Source organism: Passer domesticus, chromosome 5 (genome assembly GCF_036417665.1).
Source record: "Passer domesticus isolate bPasDom1 chromosome 5, bPasDom1.hap1, whole genome shotgun sequence".
In the NCBI taxonomy this organism is placed as follows: domain Eukaryota; kingdom Metazoa; phylum Chordata; class Aves; order Passeriformes; family Passeridae; genus Passer; species Passer domesticus.
This window is the reverse complement of record NC_087478.1, coordinates 3,769,827-3,778,866: the sequence shown is the minus strand read 5'-3', so window position 1 is coordinate 3,778,866 and position 9,040 is coordinate 3,769,827. Positions and strand designations below refer to the sequence as shown.

General features: G+C 38.6%; 1 long non-coding RNA gene across 1 annotated transcript; it reads left to right on the top strand.

Annotated features, from left to right (window-relative positions):
* The first annotated feature begins 5,012 nt into the window (after positions 1-5,012).
* On the top strand, positions 5,013-6,208 carry LOC135301218 (uncharacterized). Its single transcript, XR_010362950.1, has 2 exons — positions 5,013-5,091; positions 5,934-6,208. It is a non-coding gene; the product is annotated as an uncharacterized LOC135301218 (long non-coding RNA).
* The last annotated feature ends 2,832 nt before the right edge of the window (positions 6,209-9,040 follow it).

The following is a 9,040-nucleotide window of genomic DNA, read 5'->3' as shown; positions in this document are numbered from 1 at the left end:
GAAGTGAGTATTCTTGCAAGACCTAAGCCATTATTGCAAAATTATTTTGAGGGAAGTGCTCTTAAAGATACATATAAACGTTACAGAGATTTTCTATTTCTGCTGAAAAAAACCAACCAAACCAGAACAAAACAAACAAAAATAAAAAAACCCCTCAAACAAAAAAACCCCAACATATCGATAAAGGGAGAAAATGGCTCTCTCAAATTACAGCCACTATGAGTGAGAATTTCTGAAATCTCATTGTAATTAAGAAAAGGTAATCATAAACTCCTATGATCATAGAAACACAGAATAGAGCTGGAAGGGACCCGAAAGACCTAATTCCACCCCCCTGCCATGAGCATGGGCTCTTTTCACTCATTTAGGTTGCCTAGGGCCCCATCCAATCTGGCCTTGAACACTTCCCATGCTGTTGAAGCTTTGATTTTCAAAAGAGTTGAGATCAACATGAGGGCTGAGATTCTAAGTACAATGTGAGCCCTTGCTAATTGTAGAATAAAAATATGTTGCTATTCACCACTCATCATTTTTCAAAGAATGAGAGTACCATGAGGTTTTTGACTTCTGTCTTGCACTAACCCTGCTGTAGAGGTGGATTCTACCCACTGCTTCTCCTTAATTTCTTGGAAAAGGAACTATCATTTCTTTCTCATTCCCTCCAGAACTCAGGCCTTAAAGAGAAGCAATTGCCATTTCTGTGAACTCAGTGCCTCAGGAAAAATGTCATTAAGCTTTTATGTATGTGGATATACATGTGTGGTAATATATGTGTATATATAATGTTTAATCCTGTACATTCAGTCTCTGATTAGGGCTACTCATTGGAAATATTTTTTAAATAAGAATATTATTAATAATAATAGTGGTATTGATACTGATGATGATGTTGATGATAATAACAACAACAACAGTTAACCTAGGCTATAGAGAAGAAATAGAAAAAAGCTTTGAAGTGAAGTCTGCAAGATTAACAAAAACACTTTTTTTCATTCCTTAATGCAATCTTAGTTTAATATTCTGATCAGGAATGAAGAATGAGTTGTGCAAAAAGCTTTGCTTGGTTTATGCAGGGGCTTTGCATCGTTAACATTATTCCTCCGTAGTAATATTTCCTAAACTGAGGACACTGAATTTGTGTTCTTTTAACACAGCACACTGAAGGATTTCTGCTGCTTTAATAGGTTTGTGGTAGCTGCCTTAACAAATGAAAAGTATCTTTAAAAATCTCAGATTTTTTTAATATCTATATCTCATTGTATTGAAAAAAAAAAATGTTGTTTGTGATTAATTCTAGATACTGGCCAAATTAAAAACCACATATTATGATGTTTGTCTTGGCTTATTCTACACATCAATAGGAAAAATCAAATTATGGTCACTGCTCAGGGCCTTCCCATGATTTCTTAAAATTTTAATAATTAAATAAAGAAAGCCTGAGATGACTTTGAGGTGTAGCTTTTTGTAGACTGCTCCCTGAGATATGTTATTTGAATACTGATTTCTTATTTTCTTTTTAAGGAAGCAGCAGAAAGATTTGTTGTATTTCTTGCTGAAAAATAAAATGGTATGTTCAGTCACTTATATGCATGTACAGTCTTTCTTCTTCCCCTTTGACACTAGTATTCTTACTTTTCCCTTCAGTTTTTTTTCTCCTAGTGCTGTTTATATGCCATATTACACTCTCTAATTTCCTTTTATCTTTTCTTTATTTTGCAATGTCTCAGTACATGTCTCTTTAAGACAAGTTAATTTAGTCAATTACTCCAGTTTGGTTTCAGATAAAATCTTTAATTTATCCAGGCCCCTCTTTATTCTTCCTAAGATCCTCTTTCCATTAATTTCATGAAACATTCTAATTCTCCATTTTAGGAAAAAGCTAATTTCACTCACTTGCACAGAATTCCTCAGTCTTTTTCCTCTATTGCATGTTTTACTTAAACAGTCCTGTGTGGGGATTGGTGATGTTCTTACCTAGTAGAGAAGCTTTCCTTTCCTGCTCTCCCTGGAAAACTGACACAGATCCATGCACCTTCTCCTGCATCTCTGCACAAGATAGAAAATTATTCATTCCCAAAAGGATGAGGAATTTTTCCTGCTCAATCACAGGACAGCACCTATGCCTCAGTCACTGAGGCCATGCCGCGTCTTGCAAAAGGGTTGTCAAACCATGGAGCAGGCTGCCCAGGGAAGTGATAGAGTCAGCATGCCTGGAAATATTCAAAAAATGTGGGGATGTGGCACTTGATGACATGGTTTAGTGGTGGGCATGGTGGTGGTACTGGGTTGACAGCTGGACTTGGTGATCCTGATGATTCCAACCTTACTGATTCCAACCTTCCAGATTCTGTACCCCTGGGTGGTGGGTGTGGGGGAATTTTATTTGGGATTGGCTGGAACACCAGTGGGACAATGCTGGGGCTGCCTGTAGGTCAGCAGGCAGAGGCAGGTGTGCCATGCAGTCATGCTGGAGTTTCCCTCACTGGTACTGGAATTTCCCTCCATAGAGTTGGAAATGGAGACTGCAACTGTCTTAAAGCCTCTCCCTCTCCTCTCACCTCCGATTTTGTTTTCCATGAGTAGTTCACATCCTGGCAGTTCCCCAAGATTGTTTTGCCTCCTCCAGCAAGTAGGTCTCATTTTCCTCATTTAAGAAATGGGAAAGATAAATCCACTGCAAAACAGCTTGACCACCAATAGCCCCAGAGGGCATGAAGCAATGAGAAGGCAGAGATTGGTCACTACTGTAAATAATTATATTGCTTCAGAAACAGCTTTCCTTGCTTAGTAATTTTCTTGTTCATCTGCACTCCTTGCTTCACTTAACTGATCTTAGAGACAGGACTTGACATGTGACAAGTCCCTGACAATAATCAGTCCCCTTGTACTCTCCCACTATAAAAATACTGCAATGTGCTACTGAATTTGGGCAGAAGAAGAGTGCTTCCTGTTTTTCCAACCAGAGGCACGGACAACAGGATCAGAAACTGAGTTTGCTGAAACTCCACAAAAAAAAAAAAAAAAAAAAAAAGAAATACACTGAAAAACAAAACAAAAAAAGGACCATGGGGATTTATATGGCTTGTCAAGATTTTTGGGTGGCTTGTTGAGCTGACCACAAATCTTATCCTGAATACAAGAAGACAGAAGTAGCTCAGTGGCCAGAGTGTTCAAAATCTGGGAGACGTGGAGGACTTTTATTGTTAGCAAAAGTTCATGGAAATGGGGATTAAAAATATATCCTTTAAATAAGTTAATACCAAAAACTTATAGCATTCAGAAAAATGGACATATTTTACTAAGAATGAGTTTGCTCATTTGCTCCTTTGCTCATTTGAAACATGTTTTTAAAAACCCAAACTATTTCACCAGGAAAAAAACCCCAAAAAACTAAACAAAACCAAACTCAAAAAGAGCTGGGTACATTTTGAAATGTCAGCATGTTAGCCCATAGGAGATGTATTTTGGTCATCTTCTGCTCCTTGTCTTTATAAATGAGTCTGATGAGCCAAAGAAGATAAATTATTTCCTTTCTTTGTATTGGAGTATGTCAGAACCCCAAAATATATTGCAAAAGGTTATGTAACTCTAACTCTGCAAAGTATTGGAAAATGTGATCCAGACCTCAGCTGCAGGATAGCAGGGTATTTTAGAATAAATGCATTTGGTTCAGTTGAGCAGTGTTTACATACACAAATCTCTATATTTCTGTGCAGCATATTGACCTGAACTCCCCTAAAATACACCCATTTTTGCAAAGGCACTTCAAAAAGCAGTCTCTTTATAGAATGCCACCAATGTGAACTACATTTGCAGAGATAACCCCATCACAGTGGACTCACATTTGAAATAATATTTACATATTCAATTTTTTCTATCGTGAAATGCTCTATCAACTGTTACATTCCAATAACCATGAACGTAAATGAGTGCAGACTTCAAATGGACAATCATTAACCTATGCTGTAATGATTATACAACATCCTTCAAATACTGAATGTTTTGAATGTGATCGAGTGATTCTTTCTTGTTATTTTGACTTTCATACTAATTATTAAACTTTAATTACCCATTATGGGTAATTATTAATATTTATTGTGCATTATTGTCATTGTTCATGGGCTTTTATAAAGAGAACTATGCTTGATATAGAGAAAAACATCATTAAATTAAATATTCATTTACATGGTTTTGCAGCAACCTATTTTTAAAACAAATGGGTATGAGCCTGTTTTTCTATTAGCTGTTATGTTTATAAATATTGATTTACTGCCCATTATTCTTCTTGACTACATTTCTGTGACTTTCTATACCTTTATGTTTTCTCTATAAGCATTTTCTCCCTTGTTAAGATTACAAATGTGAACAGAATAAAAAAGAAAGTTGTTAGAAAAACAAGCAAATAAAAAGTTTCTACCAGCTACATTAGCAGTATAAATTATTTCCAATGTTGGTACCTGGGGTAAGACAGAAGTAAGAAATGCAATCACAATGTGCTTAAATTAAAATTAGGTAAAAAAATAATATTCCATGTATTACTTTCTCTAGAAATTGAGATGGACTAAAGCCAACTGACTTTTTGAGTAGCACGCAGAGCTTAACTCATTTAAAATATCCTTATACATAGTAAGGGGCCTAGTAGAATTTTCAAAAGTCTCTATGTCTGGACCAAATATACAAGTGATACTATAGTCCAGGGTTGGTTTTAAATTTAAATGGGCAAAGTGTGGCTTCACAGATGCCCCAGGACACAAAGTAAGGTAGCACATAGTGTCTAAAATAAATTTGGTCATCAGTTTCCTTGAAAAATCTACAAATTTGAGCTGAATTCTTTGAGGCCTTTTATTCAAAACCATTCCTTAAAATATAACTGCTGGCTACTTTTGGCCTTCAGCAGTTTACTGAGGCAGTCTCCACCTGAAGGTTAACCTAGTTCAGTGCCACCAACATGGTGTCATGGAATTACAGAATGTTTTGTGTTGGGAGGGACCTTAAAGGTCACTCAGTTCCACGCCCTGCCATGGGCAGAGACATCTTCTACTACACCAGGTTGCTCCATGGCCCACCCAGCCTGGCCTTGAACATTTCTAGGTATGGGGCATTCACAGCTTCTCTGGGCAACCTGTGCCAACATCTTACCACTATCACAGTAAAGAATTCCTTCTTAATATCCAATGTAAAGCCACCCTTTTTCAGCTACCAGTGTTTAACTGGTGTGTGTGTGGTTCCTAGCAGTACTGAGCTCAGGACACACATTCACCCAGGACATTCATTCACTCAGTACAAACAACTTTATTCCCTCAATACAAATTCAAAACTCAGCCACACCCACAAACATGGCCACCATGCACTTGCTGAAAACATTCCCAGCAGGAATTGTCAAATCTGAATATTTATAAGAGGTGAGCACAAAATGTGTGTGTGTGTGCGACCCATTTAAATGAGTTTTACAGATGATCTGAACTAACAATATTAAAAATAATTTTTTGCAACATCTCCCCTTATACATGCCATTTTTTTAGACTTTTATCATGCATTCATTTCTGGGAGTCTCACATGACTTTATACCCACTTAAAACAAGCCATACATATGTAAAATCTTCACCACCTTAAAGAATTTGACCCATATTGGGAACAATGTATGATAAAGGACTGTATCATCTATGGTTTTATTTAAACCTCACATAATCAGATGCCATATTTAGGTTTGAAAAGCCCTGGTTTTCTGCGCATATCTGGGTTGCTCCTGCTCCCCCAGAAGCCCATAAGAACATTGATTTGAAGCAAAGCCCACTCAGCATGCAAGGAGGCAGGAGCAGCAGCTGGTTTATGCACACTTACGTGCATACCAATATCATTCTTACAGGTTCATGTAAAAATAATCTCAGGATTTACTTCCAAATAGTCCAAATCCCTCTTTCCCTTTATGATAGGCTCCACTGTGCCTGTTCGGATTTCCAGGTGTCATTTAAGAATGTGAAGTGCTCGTGAAACAGGAGGCAGAACAGCTAAAATGCTTCTGAAACAGATGACCCCATCTCCTCTGCACATCAGAGCTGGCCAGTGGATTGACCTGGATGTGTATTCACCTGTTTTCTGAGGGTAGCGGGACCGTTCTTTTATTGGGATTTGTTGTTTTCTTTGAATATAATTCTGATTGAAATCTGAGTAAAATGCATTAAAAATAATGAATGCATGTTGCCAAAAATATTCTGCAGAGGCACAATCTTTGACCTGGTTTCCCTGAAAATGTGTGAGAGAAATTTAGACATTTCCATGAGCACAGCAGGATTTTTACAGCTCACATTTCTGCTCCGTGGTGCTCTCAGAGGGGCAAACTGCATAGGAAAACATTAGATGCTCGATTAGATAATAGCATTAGCATTTAAGATAAACTTTCCTTTCTTCAGAAAGATAAACTCTCATTATTTAAAATGTGTTTCATCCTCTGGTTCCTCCATAGGAGATACTCATGCAAGCTACCTGCCAATAGCAATTAAAGCTTACTTTGCAAGGAAAGTGGTTTTAATTGCCAAAGCACTATTTATAGGAAGTCCCCCATGAGGATTACTGAGCTGCAAGAATGCAGATTAAGCAGAATGAGGGCAGCAGGGAGTGTGATGCACTTTGGCTAAACAGCTCTGTCAAGCTCAATAGGTGTGGGAGCCGCAGGAGCACCGGTGACAGCCCGACACCGCTTCCCCCACGCAGAGCTGGGTGCTGCAGACACTCTGCAGTGTGACAGCACGTCCTCAGACATTTCATAGCAAAGCATCCTCTCCCTCCAGGTATTTGTCCCCTCCCTTCAATACCCAATAACCGTCACAGCTGGCAAAATCAGCCTTGAGGGGTGAGTTGGGGGATTATGGTTGTGCCTGTTCCCAAAGGATGTACAGGGGAGCCACAGTTTTGCCCCTAATGGGGCTGGAGTACTTCAGGCAAGGGAATTAGTCCTGCATTTCACCCCATGCCTTGCAGCAGCAAATGAGTGAGTTTATCTCCTCCAGAAAACAAAGAATAGTAGGGGACAGGTAATCAGAGACAACCACAGTGAACCCAGGGTAATAGGGCTACCGTAATTGTAGTTGGGACAGGTGATTTCCTGTCACTTCCTGCCTTCATCATGATCTACCTGGTGAAGGGACAAAAGTGGTATGTGCAAAAAGAGAATCATTGAACTATTTTGGTTTGAAAGAACTTTTAAAGGTCATGTAGTACATCCCCCTGCAATGAGCTGTGACACCTTCAACCCGAACATGTTGGTCAGGGCCCTGTCCAACCCGACTTTGAATGTTTCCAGGGATGGGGCATTCACCAACTCTCTAAGCAACTTATGCCAACATATCACCACCATCAAAATTAAATTTTCTTCCTTATGTGTAGTCTAAATCTGCCCTTTTTTAGTTAAAAACCATTATCTCTTTTCCTACTGCAATAAACATACTAAATGCCCTCTCTGCCATTGTTTCTGAGACTCTGCATTTGCCCCTTGTTACGTGCACAGTTCACCTGCACCATTTGCCTTCTCAAACAACATCTTCCCCTCAGGCAAGAGACAAACTGCTGTAAAAATGGGAAATTTTATGCTTTCCTGTTAATTCTTCATAATCTTTTTATCATCGTCATCAAGCTCAGCAAGAACATAAATGTTGGGATATTTGGGCAAAGGAGTGACTGAAAATGAATATATCACAGCCTAACATTGATTAAGATCAAATGCTTCACTAAGCTTTAATATGATTTCTAATTGTTGAAGTACATTTTTAAACAATCTTAGCTGAAATTCATGACAGTTAATCATAAAATGTTAAAATATTTTATTTTTCCAAGATATTTTCAGCTATGGTGAATGAATAAATTAGCTCATCTGACAGAAATTCACAGGCAAAATAGATGTTGTCAAATCTACAGTTTCACCGAAGGGGTTCCAGCTGAAAAATTACATCCTTCTCTGATTAAATCCCTCATTAAGATTCAGGCCTGTTCTGTCAGTAAATCAGTAATCTGGTAAAAAAGGATAATATCATCATATTCCTTGTTGGCTTGTCCGTGTCCATCTTATCCCACCTTCTTTATACTCTAAACTCCTTGCAACAGAGATTGTGTTCAACACACAATCCACAACTTGCCAAGATCCCAGAGTTCTGTCATTGCCTATTAACTCCTGCACTCCCTGAGCTGCCATTATTTCTACACTGATGATAACACAAGAACAACATGAGATTTAATCTCTTTGCAGGCTTCAGCACTGTTTAAGCATATGCACAGATGTAGGAAAATTTTTAAGATTTCTCTCTGACTGCGAAATTTCAACACCTCTTTTTGCATTAAATTATAAGGAAAATTTAATTCTCATTTTCATAACACCTTGATTGTTGGAGTCAGAGCTTTAAGAAAAGGAAAACACAGAGAAGGAATTTGACTGAAGCACAGGTGGTCTGCTGTAGTACTAGCTTTTGTTACAGTCCATGGAAATTATGGTGTCTTGAAAGTCAGCAAGACCAACAGCAGAACCTTGTAAGCCATACCACTTAAAGATTAGTTCCATAATTTCCACACTGCCTTTTCTTACTTGCTTAGTTAGAACACCTTATGAGGCTGCCTGGAATCCCGTGATTCATTTGTCAGTATCCACAAGAAACAGCTCCTCTTGCAAAACAGACCCTTACATGTCATGTGGAGTGGGGCAATAAACATCCTGCATTTACCTCAACCTGAAGCCACCAATTTAAAAGCTGAGGCAATTGGGATTGTTCAGTCTGGAGAACAAAAGGCTTCGGGGCAGCCTAATTTTGGCCTTCTGTTTCATGAAGGGAGCCCACAAGAAAGATGGAAAAAAGCGACTTTCTGCAAGCGTGTGCAGTGATAGGAAATTAGGGAATGGTTTTAAAGTGAAAGAGGGCAGGTTTGAATTAGATATTAGGAAAAAAATCTTGACTGTGAGGGTGGTGAGGCCCTGTCACAGGTTACCCAGAGAAGCTGTGGTTGCCCCATTCCTGGAAGTGTCCAAGGCAGGATGTACAGGACTTGGAGCAGCCTG